We start from the raw sequence: 17567 nt of genomic DNA, 5'->3' as shown, positions 1-17567 counted from the left end.
GTGAATGAATGTGAAATTGTGAAAGCTTGAGTGTTTCACAGATAATTCTTATTTTTGCTAGCCCCTAGACAACTGTACTAGAGCTTAAATGGATCGTGTGAATGAGAATAGCAAGGGCTGTGTGAGCACAGTTTGAATATTTTTATTATTTTTCGTCATCCTCTGCTAAAGCACATTTGAAACAAAACACCCTGAGCTTTCAACACAAAAATACTGTTCAGTGTCTCTGGGTCTTCCACAAAGCTGCTGGTATCAAGCCTGGGAGGCGTGCTGTGATGTTTTTCCTTACCTCATGTCTCTTACTATTAGTGTCTTAAAAGAATTTCTCCAGCAAAATAAACTGTAATTGCAACTGCTCAGTGCCCACCTGAGAAAATTACTTTTACTATTAAAAGTGAATGGATCGAAAAGGTTCAATGCATTCCTTTCCTACAGAAACATGCATCAGAACAAGACCAACAAAGTAGCAGAACAAGCAGAAATAACATTGCACAAGTACATTTTTATTTAAACCTGCCAGTTTTTTTTCCTTTAAATTCATTGCTCTCCTCACTTATCGCATAATTTCTTTGCGACTCTCCCCCTCCTCTTTCTCAGTGCTTTTGTGTGATTGCAATTCCTTTAATGTCAGTTTAATATCACACAGCATCCATTTTTATTTCATTAAGAGCAACCATGGTTTTAAGCGATCTCTGTGTTATAAATCGGAGTCAGATTGTCACAGATGCTGAGATTCCTCATCTTTCAGTGCCCTGGTTTTGAAAATCTTTTAAATGCCTAAGTGGTTTGCTTGGAGTGTAAATCTGTCCCCCAGAGGAGATTCTTAATATTGAGCATTCCCATTAGTTGCCGTTTCAAGGCCAGCTTTAATGAACATAAAAATGTTTCTCTCACAGACATTTAAAAAAGAATCTCCACAGCAGTATGAAAGCTTTTTTCGAACATTTCAGAAAACAAGAAAGTAGCCATGGACTGAAATACTTTAACCATATTATTTTTTTCTCCAGGAAACGCAGCTATTCCGTGTGCGACTTTGTAGTTGGGAGCCCATTTACAGTAATGGTTTCAGCTAGTCCTAATGATCAGTGGAAACAGCTGAGGTAATAATGTTTTCCATAAAGAGATGTGTTGGGGCTCTGTTCAGCCTGTAGTGGGATAGTCCTTTTAATACAGCAGAAATGTGGTCTCATAACATGTTGTCTAAGGATGTGGCAAACCACAGGAATTCTCACTTGCATGGGCAAAATAAGAAGTCTGGCAGATACAAAAGCAGAATGTTGAGAACGCTCAATTTAGCCAAATGTAATGTAGTCGTAGGATAATGGAAGGGAGTGGGGGGAGGTGGAGGCAGGAAGATAAGTGCAAAGGAGCTGAGTTGTGGCTAATTATTATTACTATTATTTTTTAAATCCTCTACTGAGGCAGAGAGAGATCATGCCTTCAAAAACCCTCATGAATGGGCAAAAAGAAGATTTTGGTCATGGTTTTGTTGACAGAAGTTAGCTAGTAGCCAGAAGCACAGGGAAATGGCCCTGTTCTCTAAAACAAAGAAGAATTGCTCAGGATGTTGCCAGAAGCAGCTGGACTCATTTCCAACCGTGGTGATAGGGAAGAGGAGGAGGAGTTGTAGAAATGCTGCTGGCAGGAATGCCAGGTTGAGTGGGGACAGGGTAGGGCATGGCACTGCTGTACTACGTGGGCTGATGTTGGCCTCCTGATGGGGCTCTTTGCACCCCATGGGCCGCGTAACAGTTGGTATTGCCTTGGTGTCTTCTCTGTCCCTGAGACGTCTCCTTGGATGTCAGGCTTGCTACTGCAGCCCTGCCAGCTGGGGATACCAAAAGGGTGCTTAGGGTTGTCTTGTGCCCAAAGGCCAGCTGTCCCAGTTGGCTGCGCACCACATGACTGCTATGAGCGCTGCAATCCTGTCTTTTTCTGAAAGGAGGGAGCTGGCTTGCGCTGCGGCAAAACCCTACACTGTGGAAGGTACAGATTTTGGGAATTTTGTGAGTTGGAAGGGTAGTGTATAGGTAAAATCTCCCAGGGAGTGAGAGTCAATGGCTGAGAGAGGGCATTGAAGAGGACAAGTCACTGGCCTGGTTGTGTTTGGTGGTCACTTGGACGTGAGTTGCTTGTTTGGGAAGCTGCATGGCACTGGGCTCTATGAGCTTCACCGGAACAAACATTTCAGTGCATGAAATAGTAGTCCTGATAGCCTGGAGCACTATGTCTGGCATGAACAGGGGATGAGGAGCATCAGTGTTTTGTTGTGGTCTTTTGCTGTTTCTGTGCTGGGAACAAAATTGCCTGCACCAGAGTGTCTGGCTGCTCAACTCCATGTCCCAGTCAGCAAAAGGAAAGTCAGCCTGTTATTTCTTGGCAATGAATTATGTATTAGTGTCTCATTAGGAAAAACAACGCAATTGAAACACATGCATAAGCTTTTTCCTAGTCAATTAGTTCTTGTGTCTTGGTGTGAAACATGAGGGTTTCTATCCCTGGAAAGATCTTGGGCTAGTGTTTTTCTACAGGGAAGACTATAAGAAAATTATACTGTAGTTGTTCATGTGATACTTGAGTACGTAGGAACCCGATGCAAAATATGCATGCTTTCTGCTGCTTTAAGTTGCCTTCACATGTCTGATATATTGTCGTGATGATGGGAAATGTGACAGAGGAGGATCTGATGAGGTCCAAGGGCTCTTGCAGGAAGGCAGTTGGAAGCCAGGCAGGCTGCCCAAGGATATCTGAAATGAAACTGTACTTGTTTTGTCTCATCTGAAGCTCATCTTCTGGGTGTGCACTGATGATACAGTATAAATGTAAACATTGTTGTGAACATAAGTTAGTGCTGGTACAGAACAATGGAAATTAATGTTCATTATTTTCTGATAAAAATACCAAAGCGCTGAGGGAATTTGCTACTTGTAAAAGTGCTGGAAGACATAGTCCTCACCACAGTTTATTTTAGTAGCACAAGTTGCTTCATACTGTTGACTTTAAAAGCTATTATTTCCCAAATGTATACAAAATAAGTCTGAACATGTTTACCTATAATACAACAAGGTGAACTTAATTACAGGAAGCTTCAGAAGTGTACTGCTCATGTGCTGCTGACACAGCATAGGTGGATTTGTGAGAAGGGAAGTGGAGAAGGGAGGACAATCCCTGTGTGAGAACCACCTTCAGAACAAAAGCTGAAACTTCAAAGCAGGTGGAAAAAAACCTCTGTAACACTTCTAAAACGTTATAATAAACGAAGGGAAAATAACATGCCCATTTACATTTCTTTGTTCTTATTTATGGTTTCACTTAATGTCAGGAGAGATTGCCAAAGTTTCAGCATCAGCACCAGCTTCAACAAGATTTAGAGAGAAAAAAAAATCACTTTGTATTTTGCAAATTACCTATATTCATGTGCAAGTTACATAAGAAGGCGTTGATAGGAACAATTGGGAGCTATTTTTAAATCAACTTGCTGGATAGAAGTACATTTCTGAACTTGGAGAACTGGTTTTATTCCTAAAATCTCTTCTGTTGCTGCATACATTGGCACTGTTTTGTGTCTTGTGCAGCCCTTAGTTAACATGGTGTAAAATGTAAGAATGTGTGTTGTTTTTTTCTTTCCCCCTAACATCACATTTGTTAATGTGGTAGGGGTTTATAACTATTTGCAATGGCTTTTATGAGAAGAACTCAGCAAAGTATGAAGAGACTTTTCAATTCTAATATATGACCTGCTTATGGAAAGCAATGTTTCGTACCGGAAATTGCAGTTTGTTTTTCTAAAAAACAGTATCTGAGATTTTGGATGCTTTATTAGAAGTTAAACATTTTCTTTGTACTGTAAACTTATTTATCATGTCAAGTATAGAGAAGTGATTTTTTAAAAAATTTAGTTGTGCTTCACTTCTTTCTTAACTGTGTTAATAGGGTTTATTGCATTTTCTTAATATGGAAGAATCAGGTAAGCATTTTAAAAAAAAAAAATTGGTTTTCCAGTACTCTGATCAATTAAATTCGGCTAGTAGAACTACATCTTATTGTGTGATATTCCACCATAAACCAATATGAAGGCTCTTAAACTGTGCTTGCTTTCCTAATATTTATTCATATTAAAAAAAAAAATCCACTTATTTATATTAGTCACATATCTATTGTAATTAGTGAGGACTAAGTATAAGTGCAAAAATATACTAAAACATACTATTGATCACATTGATTGACCTTTTAAAAATTTTTAAACTTATTTAAAATTTTGTATTTAATAAGAGGGTTATTTTCTTTACATATTATTATATTATTATACGAAGACAGGCTGAGGGAGCTGGGCTTGTTCAGCCTGGAGAAGAGAAGGCTGTGGGGTGACATCATTGCAGCCTTTCAGTACCTAAAGGGAGCCAACAAACAGGAGGGGAATCAACTTTTTGAAGGGTAGATAACAGCAGGACAAAGGGAAATGGTTTTAAGTTGAGGGAGGGAAGATTTAGATTGGATGGCAGGGGGAAGTTCTTTGCAGAGAGAGTGGTGAGGTGCTGGAACAGCTGCCCAGAGAGGTTGTGGATGCCCTGTCCCTGGAGGTGTTCAAGGCCAGGTGGGATGGGGCCCTGGGCAGCCTGGTTTAGTATTAAATGTGGAGGTTGGTGACCCTGCATGTGGCAGGGCAGTTGGGGATTCATGATCCTTGAGGTCCCTTCCAATTCTGGCCATTCTGTGATTAATGTCTTTCATTGATACTGATATCAAAATGCTTTCTGGTATTCTCATACCCACGTATGTATGAGAATGAAAATCTGCTGCATAAAAACAAGAGGTTTTTGAAACTGTAGAATCCCATGACTATATTTGAGATAAAATTGTTAAGTACAACTTAAAATGTTGCCAGAATGACTTACTGAAGAAATCATATTGGTGTTTTACAGTTAGCTGCACTTGAATAAAGCTTTTCTAATGTGGACAGCAGTATTGTAAATGTTTTGAAATGCTCCAACTTTTAATAAATTAACGGTCACTGAGACCATCTCTAGATGTTCAGTGGCAGTGGTCTCACAGGAGGGACAGTGAGGCAGCAAAGATAATACCATCCTATCACAAGTGAAGTGAACTTCTTTTGTCTTTTTGCAGCCAGTTTTAAAAGCCTAAACGTCAGAAGTGAGGTTGTGTAAGGTTATTTGTTTGGTGAATGAGCAGGGGAAATGAAGGGACAGAAGTGTTCAGAATAGCCACGTAATATCTACGTATTTGAGAAAATGGAAGAAGTTTCAATTTTCTGTTTGGAATCCAGAATCAGTACTGGCAAAAAATTTCACACAATCTTTTTTTAGTTTATCTATGCTGGAAATCAGTTTTAAGTTCTGTTCACGGATGACATTAGCTTGATGCTTATTCTCTGGTGGCATCCAGAAACTTTTTAACTCAACAAAGTTGTGTTAGAACAAATTTGTCAATGGAAGTGGTTTGGAAGATTTAAAATATTAATAAATATTTCCTAGGCTTTCACATTCTTCTCTTATGTTACTTCTTGTCTTGCAAGTGTCTGTTGAAAAACATTTGATCATTATCATGTTTAGGCATGGTAATGTTTTTTGTGCCATTTCTTGTACAGAGAAACATAGCATCTTGTGAATGGAAAGGGCAAACATTAGAAACGTATGAAATAGTTATTTTAAAATTTTTGTTAGTCATCAGTAAAATTACTCTGCTTATTTCATGATGCTTCCCTGACCTGGTAACTCATGTGATGTTGTCTTTTGGAGATATTCTTGGTCTGTAGCCATGCTTCGTGTAGGATGTTTATAAACAGTATGTGTGACTTTATGTGGAGGGGGAAAGGAGTGAGAAATGGAAAGTAAAAGGGAAGAATTGGAAGAATGCATTCAGGCTATCCTTCTTTGACTTGTGTTAGTCTTGGAAGTCTTTTGACACTAGTGCAGAAGAGAACCTTGGTGAGCATTACCAGGTATTTGGATCAAAAAAGGCTATGCACATTTTTTGTTTTCTTTTAATCACATGTATTAGTCAGAAGGCCTTCAGGAGGCTACCAAAACTCTATGACAGCACTACACAGTACTGAAAATCAGGGTTATTCCCCATCTTCTCCCACAGAAACTACGCTGAAAAATTTGTACTTGCCTCAGTAATGGTATTTGTTGTCATTTTTTTTCCTCCAGATGCTTAAACTTTCATAACTCAAGTAAGTAGATGCATATCATAGACAGACATGACCCTTTATTTTTGAATGTGTTAAGAAAACAGTCAAAAGGGAATACTGATTGTTTATTCTCACTAGAACTCCATATAAAACCAGAATCAACGCATTTAGGAAAACTTAGCTATTCTGAAACATTTAATGTTTTAGCAAAATATAGGCATCATAATTTTTTACTAGGTAGGAAGTGAAGAAAATGTGGCTGGTCGAACAAACAACAGTAAACAGTAGAAGGAAAGAATAGGATAAGCTGGCATCAGACCTCTATATGACTAACTTTGTTTTGAACATTTTGTTCAATTTGGTAGCTCTACTCTAAACAGTTGTTTAAAATGTTTTTATTAAATCAGTGGTGAAGGATGAACTTACCAGAAGAAGACAGTATCTTACTGCAGTCCAGAATACAAAGAGGGAAGGTGAAGAGGTTTAATATTTGTAGGAGTAAAGGAAAACATAATTTGTTCTGTGTGATGCTGTCTGTTTACAACTTACCTAACATGTGAGCTGGATTCTGTTTTATTTAAGCACTGCAAGGTGTCCTAAATCCTAGAAAGAAATTAGTAAAATAAATAAATAAAAACAAAAAAAATTGGAATGGCCATTACAACGGATGATACGTGTTGTGCGATTGAAAATATATATACTAATGGAGTACACGTTTGGGAATAAAATAAGCAAACAAACAATCTAGACCTTAACAGCTACTAAAAATTACTTGTAATTATTGTTGTTATTATTATTATTATTAGTTTGTTCTTACTGGTCTAGTGCCCTTTTCATGCTTAATTTGGATCTTGGAGCAAGTGAAGTCTTTTATTACACCTAATTGTCTTTTGTAAACTACTAATTAGTTATATGTACTTGGAACGCCTCTGTGGCTGATGGTGCTGAGAGTACAAAATACCCTGTGATATACCTAGCCAACAAAATTAAGCAACGTTTCACTTTCTGGAGTGTTTAAAAAGCTATCTACCAAGCGTGTTAAAGGTGTGCTTTTAGTAGGGCAGCTAGGAGTTCATGGAAGCCTTCCAGAGTTCAGAGTTGCTAAGTCAATTGTTGCACACTTGATAATGGAAATTTTATAAGCAAATAGTATAGCTGAGATCATTATACTATGTAAGTGCACATGGCCTTTAAAATTTGCTAACAACCTGCTGAGAACTATCAGCCTAGTTCCCTGTCTATATCTCTGAAATTTATACCTCAAATATAAGGAGTACAGTAAAGAAGGTAATGGTATTTTTTCTTAATTTGAATGCAATGTTCAACCATTATAACAGAAAGGTTCTGCTTCAGTGCTTCAATAACTAAGTCCTGGTACTTGTGGATCTTTCTGTGATGGAGCAGTTGTTGACTTACCTAATGAATCCTGCTATGCTTTCTAATATGAGCTTTGATAGGCTGGAGTATTTCTACAGTTACAGTGCTTGATGTTGCTGTGCAAGAAGGAGCAATGTCAGTCTCATCAGCTCTGAGTTGAAACATGAATCTCGTGGTTTGGGTCTGTCTCTCCCAAGTGTCCAGCAGGCAGGCAAAGCTTGCCCTGCTCCGACAAAACATATCTATTTTTTTTCTTTTCTTTTTTCTTTTTTTTTTTTCCTTTGGATTCTAAAAACAGTACTTCAATCAGGTCCTGGTTAAAATGAAGTAAACACTTGACTTTAATGGGATTTAAACAGGTGTTTAAGCACTTTGAACAGAGTCTTAAAACAGCAGTAAACAACCTTAGATACTTGTAGTCAGTCTGCTGCCTGTTCACTCTGTGTCTGGATGACAGATGATGAATGATATTAAAAAAAAGGAGCTTTGGAGACAAAAAAATAACACTTTAAAGAATGAATGTGACTTTTGATCTTTGCCTAGTTAATCTAAAGGGCAGAAGGGCAAGTTTAACAAATGAAGAAAGGTGTGTTAAGAGCTAGAGTGTTTTATCAGAGTTCATTATCAAGGAAAGTCAGTTTTACTTGAGAAGGCAGAGTCTCTGAAGGTATTTGAAGATATTCTTCTGGAATTAAAATTTACTTGAGACAACATGATTCAAAATAAATTGATTTTTAAGTTTCTTCTCTTTCTTTTTGTTCCCCGTCTTCCTTTCTTCTCTCCCAGAAACCAGTTAGGCAACTTAAAAATGTTTTCTTTTTAAAGGAAGAAGTAATATTTTCTAAGAGAAAGATATCATGAGGTCACTTTAAAAAATTTTACTTGCAAATCCTCCAGAAATATTGCATATTAAAGGTGAGACTTTCAAAGATATTTAAGAGGTTTAAGACCAATTTGTATCATCTTTCCAAATGGAATACTCTTAGGCCTCTTTGCAAACCATGAAATTTTATTTCCTCTACTTCCGACGTTCCTACAGTGTGATGTACTCCTTACATTACGCTGATGTACAAGAAAGGCTGTGCTACAACTTGAAGAAAGCAATTGCTGCAAAGCAATGTCCATATTAGTTATGAGGTTTTGTAATATTTTCTGTTTTCCTAAAATCCTATTGTAACATTGATACGCTGTATTTGTGATGCCCATCATCCGTTTATTAATATTAATTTTAATGACTTTTTTGAAAAAGGATGGATAAATATATTTTTGTATCAAATCAGTGAAGAAGTTTAAGATATTAGCTATTAAATACTATTAAATATAAATGCTAAGAATAAACAAAAATTGTGCTTTTCCTAACAAAACAGAAGACAAACTGGAGAAACTTCACATGTAGAACAATGGTATAATAATGAAAAAAGAAAGGACCTGTCCTAGGAATTTAGTGGTACCCCCTACCATCAGTCATGAATGATATGGAATACTACATGTGCAGGAAATGAATCACTTGACAACATTTGCCTTCAGAAGTGACCTGCAAACTGAAATAACTTCAGATAAGAGAGGCAAATGTCAATATCTTCGCTTCTAAACAGAAGGCAATAAACATCAAAGAGCCATAAAGATATCAATAAAAAATAAGCTGTGTAGGGAGTTCAGCAAAGCTTTTTCAGTAGACTTTTAGGCTAAAACTATACAAATAATAATCAAACATGATTTACCTGCACCAAAACTTGTGAGCAATAGGGAACTCCTCTTCAAATTGGGCAGCTGAACATCTGGAAAAGCTGACTGATTCATCATTTTCCATGGAATTTCCCTAGGCCATGATCAAGCTTTGGGCCTAATCTGAACCAGCTCATCAGTGTAACTCTAGGGAGCACTGCGGTGCTGGAAATCTCCTAAAATGAGACTTCAAGTTGAGACTCTGGTAGTTCAGAGTTATTTAAGATTACATAGAACTTTAAACAAGAGTACAAGTCGTAAAAATGACAAAATGAAGTCCTAAACTGAGTAATAATATTTTGATACTTTGCATTTCACTGTTCTCTCAAAACAGTGTGTTGTGATGTTTATTACAACAGTGTGGTTTGGGTTTTTCTTTTCCCCACTTTCAACAGCTCTGTATTTGTTTGACAGTGAAGAAAAATGGAAGGTTGAAAATGCTTAAGAACAGTTTTTGAAGTTACCTAAGAGCTCTGAGAGCTTAGTTCTTAATTTAATATATTCAGAGGTCTTCTTCAAGATCGCTTTAATAAATGCTAGTTTAATCTATACATATGCAGTAGTTAATAACAACGCAATTGAAGTTCAAGGAAAACAAGTCATGCACTGCATGTTTTTAATTTCTAATATTTTTATATAAACAATGCTGTACAACATAATTAGGTGCAGCTATCCACAAATTCTACAATAAACTTAAGGCAAAAATTAGTAAATACCATTGCCTATATTTTCTGATACAATGCAAAATGTAATTTTGGGACTTGATTTACCTGATTTCTATATCTAAATTTGGATGTCTACAAATACTTGCTCATCTGTAGGGGCTGTGTTTCATTTTCTTTTTTATATACCCTACTTTTTTTCTTAATTTGGCAACAGAAGAAACTAAAAATAATTTGAGCACACAGCATCTTTCACTTTCCTTAGGGTAGATGGAATCCAGAGTGACTTAGTGACTCTATGGCTGTCTTTTTTTGGTAAAAAGAAAAAAATGTGTATTCTGACATCCCCGCTATTTCATTTAAATGGAGCAAAACTAATGAAAATATCAAACCTAGCTGTTTCTTAAACTTAGAATGGATAATTAACTGTGTGTGCTACTACATGCACAAGTGACAGCAAGATTTCACTGTAAAGGCTTGAGAGCTTTAATAGTTGGCAAAGATCTTGGAACGAGTTGTCTACTCTGTGCTACTTCCTGCTGCCAGGAAGAGCCTATCTGGGAAGATTTACTAATACTTAATAGCAGTGTCCTGGTGAGTCACAGTACTGCCCATTGGTTGCAAGATCAGAAATATTGTTATACTTGGGCTGAACCTGCCAACGTGGTCAGAGCCCTCCAATGAGGCCCTGCGCTGCTCGTGGTAAGGAAACACTGCCTTGAGGAGAAAAGTTCTGCTTCTTGGTATGTTTTTCTCCCATGCACTGGTGGAAATAGATTCGTGCTATAAAATCTAGAGAATTCCTTGCAGCCAGTTGTGAGAGCAAAGATGTCAGCCAGGCTTGCTGTCTGCTTGGAAAGAGAAACACAACTTATTAACGCCGACTGATATCACCTAGGTGAAAACAAGTTTATGGAATCCAGATAAATCTGTTCAATCCTAACCAGATTTTCAGCTCAGGCTAGGGGGATATAAACTGTCAAATGCAAAGGATCAGGCCTGTCACTCGTTCCATCAAAAACAAAAACAATATTTCTTTTCACAGTCTTTAGTTTCCAGCTGTTCCTCATACTGTCAGTAAAAACCAGAGAACAGTAGTCTTATTGAGATACATTTGAGTTGTAACTTATTTGGTAATCAATGTGTTTGAGCTCTTTGCCACTTAAGAAAAAAAAATCTAATGAGCTTCTGAAAATTTGTGTTTCTTGAAAGGATGAAAATGTGATTAAAAATTGATTGGTGTAGCACACAGATTAAACAGGGAGGCCAAAATGTGATGACTTTAAACAAGTTTTTTGACTTTCCAGTCATCACAGAATTAGAGGTAGCTATAAACGTGGTGTCAGTTTATACAACAGCAGTACTTCAACTTCAGAAATAAATGGCCAGGAGGTAATGAAAACATGCAGGGTACAAGGAGTTACTTGCAATCAAAGTTAAAGTCTAGCAATTCCACAGCCTTCTGGTGAAATGTATGGATAGGAATATAAAAATATAATTAGGCTGTTATCACCTTCCCAGTGGGCCATGAATACTAGTTGTGATAGGTGCCATACCTACCATTAGCTGTAGTATATTTTACTTGCACATTAGTCTCAATTCTCTGATCACTGTAATATCTCAGTGCTTCTCAGTAAGTCAGAAATCATCTCATAGATCTAGTTTTGTATTCTAGTTGGTGGAAGTGATTATGTTGTTTTATAACTTACCGTCTATTTTACATATCTAAGGGAAAAAAGTACAACTTCTTTAGGGAAAGCCTGTTGAAATACTGTATGATTTTCTTATGAGTAGTTTTTCTTAGGAGGTTTGAAGTGTTTTGTTTTCGGTATAAAAAAGAAAAGATCAACAAAGAAAAGGGGGGTGAAGTGGCTCAGGAAAAAACTCAGTGGTAAATGGTATTAATGTTGATTCTGGAAAACAAACAGTAAAGTTGCAGTAGTCCTTTTTCGTGTTGTAATGCAAAAAGGCTATTTCCTTCTACATGAGTCTGAGTCCTCTGAGGTTTTGACTTGCAAGCAATAAAAAATATCCATGAGTAGGAATGCATTGCCCGCCAGTAAATGCTAAGGTTCCTGGCCCATCTGTATCCTTCAGTGGGAGCAGTGAACCTAAGGCTCATACAGAGAATGCCAACAGAAAATTAACAGAAAACGCTGAATACAATGTTCAACGCTACCAGTGATTAAGCTAACACCTGTCTAAAGATTGCTATAACACGTTTTTAACAATATAAATAAATGCCATCTAAATGGTCTGTTAAAACATGTGCACTAAGACACGTGCACGCGGTAAGATGTTTCCATAAACTGGATGTCTGCAGAAGGGTCTAAGCTTTAGATGTAGTAGACCTAGCGTTTGGGATCCTTTCTATTTGAAGGACTCATTTTAGGCTTTGAAGTTCAAACAAATCTTCCCAAAATTAAATTATACTTTTATAATTAGCATTCTAGCAAGGAGAAAATGCAACAAAAATAATTCATTTTCAGTATTTTACCATGAGAAATGACTTTTCCTCACTGAATTTTTATCTAAGCTAAGGAGCTTTATTTTTTAACTGGCTCAGTTCTCTGGTTTTACTTTGCAGATAAAGGAGTTTGGCTTTCACAGGGAGGAAAAGTATTATTAATTTTATTTTAGAGGTAATTTTAAAATATGGAATGTATATTAATATAGTCTATTTATTCTAAGTGACAAATAAAGCAGGCTTATCTTGACTTAGCTTTTAAATGGTGTAACACTGTGCATGCTTTTTTCAATGGCATATTATTAGTAGCATACTGTACCACTTTCTCTACATTATCTGATGTATTTTCATGCTTTTCTTTTTTCCTTTTATTTATTTTATTATTATTATTATCTTTTTCCCATGTGTTACGCTAAATAGTTTGATTTGGCATTTTCTTCTCAGTTCTTTAATGTTTTACTTCTCACTTGTAAAAGCGCCTATGGTCAGATTGTAGGCCTTCTGTAATTCATTTCTCACATGCCAGTGGTCCTGAAAGCGTGTGAACTTTGAAACTAGTAAAAGCTTGGGTTAGAATTCTCATTCTGAAATGAAGCAATTACTAAGATTTTAAGCTGTTAGGACTTCACTATATTTAAATAAATAGTTAAGTTAAAGACATAACACTGTTGTCCTAAATGAAAATATGCAGAAGTACAAAGGTTTTATAGATATTTGTAATAGGTAAAATATTTTTTCCATCTGGTACTAAGATTCATAATAATATAGTAATAAAAACTGTAAATCTTCTAGTCAATTCATTGAACGTTATGAGGTATTACAAGAAGAGAGGCTTTCATCATCCTATTTACTGCTCTAATTAAAATGAAATTGCAGTGGGATATATAAAGATTCCTTAGAAATGCCAAAAATAAACTCAAAACTGCAAGGGAAATTAAGAACAACCATTGTGTGTTCCTCCTACCACAGAAATGGTGTATGATATATGATCAGGAGTCAACAGACTAATAAACTTCACGTGCTTCCTTGTTAAACCTGGAGTTGTATTAAAATATGTAATATATCTTCAGATATGTAGGGCATGTTTAATTGCACTCACTCACACCTTTTAATAAGAGAAAACTTCTTAGCCATCCATTTTTATTGGTTATCAAAGTGGCAGGACTACTGAATTAATGGAGGTTAATAAAAAATCCCTAATGCCTTAGTCAAACTTTCCCAGTCCTGGAGATGAAGAATTAATTTGTGTTTGCTAAAGATACAGATAAACTTCATAAAGGGCACATTTTCATATTCCTACCTATGAATAAATTATTGTAAAGAGAACAAATGATTTAGACTGTTATCTCTGCTGGGCATTTGGGATCATGTGGGGCATAATGAGCTCTTTCTCATGCAAACCATACTTTGAGGCATCACAGTGAGAAGATGCTGCAAGAATTTAGGACTCTATTTCTTACATACTGGGAATGTGATGCTCTTATTCTAAGTGTTCCTATATCCATGTGTAAGATTTACTAAAAGGCAGTACAATGTATTTGGAACCACCATTAGATTTGTTTAGGCTATAGTTTTAATTTCCTATTAGTACTTTCTTATCAACCAGCTTTGAATGCTACCTTGCCAGGTAGATTTCATTTGGCGGTATCTTAGTGTATTTGATTAAAATAATTCTATATGAGAACGGTTAAAATGTGGTATGTGTGAAATGTACTTTGAGTTTGTAGTTTAAACTGACAACATGGTGTTTTGTGGTATAGCATCGTGCTTCTGTAATGACATAATACAAAGAGCTTCTGTACTAGGTCAGAGACACACAGAACTTAAACTTTCCTTTTTACCAGGGGCTAGCAAAGAGCAGATCAGGGACATTCCTGGGCAGAAGTTGCACCATCCCTTCCAGGAACCACCAGTGCACTCATCTGCATGTACCTTTGTGAAGTCAAGAAAGCAAACTAGGGTTGTTGTCCCTCTCAGTGCCACCTCATTGCTGTGCCTTTAAGATCCTGGGTCATACTGATGGCCCCCTAATCTTGATAGTGCCTCAGCCACCAGCAGAAAGAGAACAAGAGTGCTGGATTGCACTGCACTTGCCTTTACTTCTGTGAATGGACTCGGACTTAGTATAAGAGAAAGCAAGTATTGCTTTTGGTAATTTACTAAGGGATAATGTGCTTTACAAGGGAGCAGTGAGTCTTAGTTCTGTCAGGGCCAGTGTGGATAAAGACTGTGTTCTGTAAATCCCAAAGGAGAAAAATGGCTTCATCTGTAGCGTATATGCCCAGAAAGTTTTGCACTGGCACGAAAAGAGTTAATAATAACTACGAGGAAAACTGACTTAGCGTGGCAACAATTATGCTAATATTTTAGTTCACATTTTTGAATAAGTGCTTACATCCAATCTCTGTTTCTTGCTTTCTGCTTTTCCCTTTCCTGTATCCTGTAGCTCTCAAATGCTTCCGCTCTCTCAGAGCTGATCAGGAGTCAAATAAAAGGCAGTTTTTCACAGTGTATTTCCACACTGTTGACCAGGATGGGAGACATATTTGTCTGCCTGTAGCTACCAACGTTTAAGGTAATTATGGATGCAAAAAAAACTTGCGTGCAGAGGTTTGGGAAAGCACTGAGAAATGATATTAAGACAGATGTCACCACAAAACAACTTCAGTTCTGAATGGAGATGTATTTTCCAGACATGCCATCATTTTGGTGAAGATAAACGTGAATATCCATGTACGATGCTGGAGGATCTAACAGAGAGAGGACATCTGGTTGGGCTTGCATATGTGCATGTTTGAGTATACCACATCACATGGTCTTTGATCAGAAGTACTCTTGGAAGGAGGAAGTTTTGCTAGTTTTATTCCTGACAGTTCTGCTTCCCTCTAGGTAACAGAATGAAGTAAACCAGTAACGGGAGTAACTATGGAATATAGTTTAATACAGAGCAAATTTCTACACAATTACATAGCTGTGAAATGTTTTGGTTGGTTATATAATGATACATATGCTGCTTGTAGCAATTGGTTATTGAACTTGTTCTAAGTATGTAATGATGCTCCAATTAAGTTTCATTATTTCTTGAACACAGAGATGAGATTAGCATTTAAATGAAAAATATTTGGGTTTGATTCATTATTATTTAGTGTTCTATGAAGCACTTAAAACTACTCACTTGTTTTTCCTCGTTTCGCTTGTAATTTTCTGAAGCAAATGTTTTCTTATTCTGTTACTCCTGCCCTTTAGACACAGGCATTAACCTCAAATGCAGAGCCTTGTCAAAAGCACTTTCCAAAGTGGAAACAACTTTGTCATTTCATTAGAGAATGTGGAATTATGTTCTGAAGCATTTCTTCATTTAATCTTCGACATTATCATCACCTTTCATCCTCAGGTGTCCATTTGATTTCTGGCTGGGATCTTCAGCACTGTGATTCTGACATAAAATGAACTTTCCATCGCCTGGCTTAGTATTGAGTTCAGGCAGCGTTGATTCTGCTCATTCAAATTTTGTATAATACCTAATTTACTGCTGCCTTTCAGAAAAGATGGTAAAAAAAAAAGAAGCAAAAAGCACGTCCAAGCAAAGGTATTATACGTTACGTGGCAATTATCATCTTGCCATCTGAAGACTCATTACCACCTCCACTTTGCTGAAAGATAGGAAATACGACATTTGTTGTTGTTGCTGTTCTAATTTGCTCCCTTGCAATAAGCATTATATTTTGAAAAAAAAAAAAAAAAAAATTAGGCTCTGTAGCAAAAGCTGACTAATGTTTCCTAGTCAAAACAAAAAGATGTACCTGTTCCATGTTTGGACTTAAATATACAACTCAACTTGATGTATTACTTTAAACATGACAAGGAAATTGAAATACAGAAAGCTTGAAGCACGTGAAAGCTGAAGACTGATATATTTGAGAATAAAGCCATAGTGTATTGGCTTAACATGTAGCTAAGTTATCCCCAAAACTGCATATGCTTGAATAATACATGGGATACATGTCAGGCATATCTTTTCAAATCTCTATGATACTGTAAATAGAACTTTCCCCTACAGATTTTGAGTTTATTTTCCTTGTCAAGGAACTGATGATCACATGTTTAATTATATATATATATATTATATAATTATAAAATGTTATATCACACTGCATAATCATCTGCACTGTAAAATAATTATACACCACAAAATGCATTTCAAAGTCCTTTTTTTTTTTTTTTTTTTTTTTTTTTTAACAATGAAGATTAGAGAATCAGGGATGCTCAGAGATGCTGAATGAGTCCCAGTCATCCTCTGCAGCTTTTTCCACATCAAAAACAGGTTGGCGAGACTTGTGTGGGCTTTTTTCTTTTCAGTTTTGCTTTGAACACTTGAGGTGAAAACTTGGTCCTTTTGAAGTCATCAGCAGCAGTTAATCCAGCATGAAAATTGAGTCTACAAAGATTGGATCCCAACAGACTAGGGATTTGTGTCTCCCTCACAAGCCAGATTCTTCAGCTTTTGTAGATTGGATATAGATAATATTTTTCTGTTGTTGCTGTGTTTTTATTTCTTTTCTTTTTTTTTATTTTTTTTTCTCCCTTCTTTTATTTTTTTCTTCCCTTTCTTTCCTTCCTTTCTTCATGACAAATTGAGAATCTGTCTTTGTATTATTAGATTCATGAGATCATAGAATGGCCTGAGTTGAAAAGGACCTTAAATATCACCTAGTTTCAACACCTGTGCTGTAGGCAGGATTGCCAGCCACTAGACCAGGCTGCCCAGAGCCACATCCAGCCTATTATCATCAGCATAATTGCCTTCACAAACAAGTATGACTGATAGTACTACCTAATGCCATTCTAAAAGTTGCTGCTTGATACACTTTCCAAGTTGCGCTTATTAGCCTCCCCCAAACCCATAGATTAGAGATCCTGGTTGTTCCAAGGAACATATACAAGCTGAGTCAGTAAGAGAATGCACGTCTAAATGTCCAATACCTCTTTATAAGGTGCAGTCTCTCTTATAGTCTACAAATTTTTATCAAATTACGTTATTTCTTTACTAAGAAGATAATATTAGCCTTTCATAACACAGAAAGTTAAGTCTTCCTTTTCTTTGGAGAATGTGCAACTTTAATTGCTGTATTTTCTTTGATAGGCTCTGTTAGTGTGATCTACTGAGAACTGAAGAGTTAACATG

General features: G+C 36.5%; 1 long non-coding RNA gene across 2 annotated transcripts in view; it reads left to right on the top strand.

Moving 5' to 3' along the window:
- LOC125691935 (uncharacterized) overlaps positions 1 to 17567 on the top strand; it is a 40052-nt gene that overhangs the window by 5787 nt on the left and 16698 nt on the right. Inside the window, exon 2 of one of the 2 annotated variants that reach the window (XR_007376360.1) lies at positions 1008 to 1100. The exons of the other annotated variant lie outside the window; for it this stretch is intronic. This is a non-coding gene — a long non-coding RNA (uncharacterized LOC125691935). The remainder of the gene's footprint in view (positions 1 to 1007; positions 1101 to 17567) is intronic. 2 annotated transcript variants of the gene reach the window in all.

The sequence above is a fragment of the Lagopus muta genome, chromosome 4 (assembly GCF_023343835.1).
Source record: "Lagopus muta isolate bLagMut1 chromosome 4, bLagMut1 primary, whole genome shotgun sequence".
NCBI lineage: Eukaryota > Metazoa > Chordata > Aves > Galliformes > Phasianidae > Lagopus > Lagopus muta.
This window is presented reverse-complemented; position numbering and strand designations above follow the sequence as displayed.